Genomic DNA, 3,109 nt, shown 5'->3' with positions numbered 1-3,109 from the left:
CGCCACAGCAGGTACAGAGCAACGTCCGGGAGGAAGCGTTTCACACTCAGGACCTCGGCCCGATGGCGTCTCCGGGCCACCCGAGCGCGCCCACGCGCGCTGAGGGGAAGCCGGAAGCCCGGGCCGGGGACCCGAGAGCGCCCCCGGCCGCTATTCGCACTCGCCACTTGAGACGGCACGCCACTTCCGGGGCTGGCTCCAGGAGCCACTTCCGGGGCGGGTCCCGCCTGCGCAGGCTCCTCAGCTCGCATGTGCGGCGCGGGGCGGGGGTTGGGAGGGGAAAAACGGAGCTGCTCGCGTCTGCGCAGAGGGGGCGGCTCGGAACCCGGGGGACCCGGGGACGCGGGGACGCGGGGACGCAGGGACCCCGGGCCCGGCAGCCGTCTCCCCGCTGGGGCTTCCGGTTCCCAATCACCTCACGGAAACTCAGTCTCCAGGACGGTTCTCGAAGAGCCAGTTTATTAATTACAACAAAGGTATAAACAACTTAGACGCCAAAGTCCGGCTGAGGAGAGAAACGGACGGGTGAGGATGGTTGTCCGGGAACGGGCTCTGCTCACGGACGAGACGGCGTGATCTGGTCGGGGCCGGGAAGTCACACGGAAACGCCCTCCTCTCGGTCCGAGTGTGAGCGGCCGCCCTGCACGGACCGCCGAGGCCCGGCTGCGGGCGCGCGAGGGACGCTCGGGCCGGAGGCGGCGGGGCCAGCCGGCGGCCTGGGCGCTGTCGGCACCTCCGGGGGCCGCGCCGGTCACCGCTCGAGGCCCGCCCCGCCCGGGCCTCGGCCGTGGCAACTCGGCGGCACCGACCGCACCGCGCGAGCGACTCTCGGGCCTAAGCGTCTGCAGACATTCGTGTTGCGGAAGAGGAGACACAAAACAGTGAACGAAAACGAGCTGCTGGCATCACTTTCCCCACAATATTACATAAAAACGGACAGCACGTTAAATAAACATTTTGTTATTAATCATTAAATATATGAACACCGACAATCATGTATAAATTAGGAAATAGATGTACAAACTATTTCACAAAGTGCTTTTAAAAATATATACACAACATTCAAGAAATTCTTAATGTAAGACATTTCAGATTGAAGTTTCGGGATAAGTTTTTTTAAGTGTCCTTTTCCTTCAAATAGTATTAATACAGCACTTAAAACACACACACACACACACACACACACACACACAAGGCATATTCCCAGATGGGCAAGGAATAAAAATAAACTATTTTCACAGTTCTCTGAAATGGTTAACATTTTCAACGGGAAAAGTTAATCCCGGACTGAGTTTGCAAATTAGTTCTATGAAAATTGTCAGGAAAGAACAGGACGAAATCAAGGGCAATGACTCCCTAAATGAAATTACTAATGTCTGTGTCATTTAGCAGTTAAGGACTCTCATTTCAATAATTTAATACAGAGATGTGTTTTTAAGCCCTTACCAGTGTTAAGGGTTCCTAAAAACCCGTATGTCTACAAAATAAACACTTTTATCCCAATGCATGTGTGATTCTGTCTCCACAGAGGAGGGGAGAAGGTCCTAGAACAGGACTTCTACTCGATCCGCCCTTTCTTTTCTCTGAGCCTTAGTGCTTCATCTGTAAAACAGCAACAAGTAATTGCCACCATATTCCCAGTGTGGACTGGAGGAATTCATTCCAGTAAAAACACATCGAAAATGTCTTATAAACTGTAAAGTATTCAGTTCTGGATAAAGAACTACTTTAAATTTAAAACTTAATAAAACATCACCTTCAGTAGACCTGATATATGAAGAACTGGATATATTTTTATTTTCTTGGTTGTCTTGGAAATATGTCAGCATTTGTCCAAAGATGTTTTTAAAGGGGTCATAATAAATATGGATATTGTTATCCAGGTAAGGGTTGATAAAATGTCCATACGACTTATTAGTGAAATGTAGAATTTTTCCTTTGACCTGACTTTTCCACATGAGCTGTCTTTAATGTCTGCACAGAATTTAAATGGCATTTAATGTCCTAGGAATGTAAAAACTACTCGTTTCTCTCCATAAGAGCTTTCCTTCTCATTAGGAGGAACACAGTAGAATCAGTGGTGTTCTTTTTAAAAATAAGATGTGAATTTCAGATATCCCTAAAAGAAAAGGAACGCTTGCTTGGAGATCTGAATAAGTAGGTCCTGGAAGAAGCAGTATAAAATAAACAACTTGCCAACAGTTTGGAAAATTTGGTGTCAATATTTTAAATTATAACTTTGGAGTTGGGCATATTAAATATTAAAATCCCAGAAATGACCATCAGATAAACAAGGGCCAAAGCCAAAGTAATTCCAGAGACTACCTTCTCTTTCCTTCAGCAATACCACTCTCCCTGGGTAAGCCTAATCATTCATTGCCTTCATGGATTCCTATTTATTTAGAACATAGTCATTGATCCCTCTTTACTTTTTAATACAAAAACATATAACTTTTTGGATAAACACAATTGGTGAGAGACACAGGTAACGAGTGAGCTCTGAAAATAACGGTTCACAGCGTCTCCAAATGAGGCTTAGTAATCCTTTCCATCGTGTAACAGAAACGGACGCAAATCACAGAAGATGCCTCCCCCACCCCCCCATCGAGGCACAGGAAGAGGCTGCCATCCAGGGGCTGTGCACACGTGTCCAGCTGTGGTGCTGCCAGTGAAAGACAAGTTTACAACCCACAGTACGACAGCGCATGAGGAGCGTCAGACCTAAGGTCTGTTTATACAAGTACGTGGACTATGGCCTCTTGTAGGTATGTCCCATCACTGGGCACAGAACACTCTGACGACAGAAGAACCCCTAAAGCTAGCTAGAAACACTGCGGGGTGGGGGGGGGCGGACAAAAAGGGACAACCTCTCCGTTGTATGGACATACGATACTATACACAGCACCAAATATGTCACACCATCAAAGCGCTGTCTTGCACCAGCAGTGCACGCTCGGTGTCCTACCCCACGTGAAATGTGCACGCTTCACATGCAGACGCTGCGTGGGCTGAAGGGGCAGCCCGCAGGTCACAGCTCCTCAGGACTGTCGCTGGCCTGTCCATCCCAGACAGACATGCCGCTGCAAGGCTCCAGAAGAATGTTTGTCCT

The 3,109-nt window shown here is 48.7% G+C and overlaps 1 long non-coding RNA gene across 1 annotated transcript; it reads right to left on the bottom strand.

Annotated features, from left to right (window-relative positions):
• Nucleotides 1-432: 432 nt before the first annotated feature.
• LOC307063488 lies at nt 433-3,060 on the bottom strand. Its single transcript, XR_013811248.1, has 2 exons — nt 2,920-3,060; nt 433-842 (listed from the first exon to the last, which is right to left on the bottom strand). It is a non-coding gene; the product is annotated as an uncharacterized lncRNA (long non-coding RNA).
• Between the last annotated feature and the right edge of the window lie 49 nt (nt 3,061-3,109).

This window comes from Hyperoodon ampullatus, assembly GCF_949752795.1.
Source record: "Hyperoodon ampullatus genome assembly, chromosome: 14".
In the NCBI taxonomy this organism is placed as follows: Eukaryota; Metazoa; Chordata; class Mammalia; order Artiodactyla; family Ziphiidae; genus Hyperoodon; species Hyperoodon ampullatus.
Note: the sequence above shows the minus strand (reverse complement) of the source record. Positions and strands in the feature narration are given on the sequence as shown.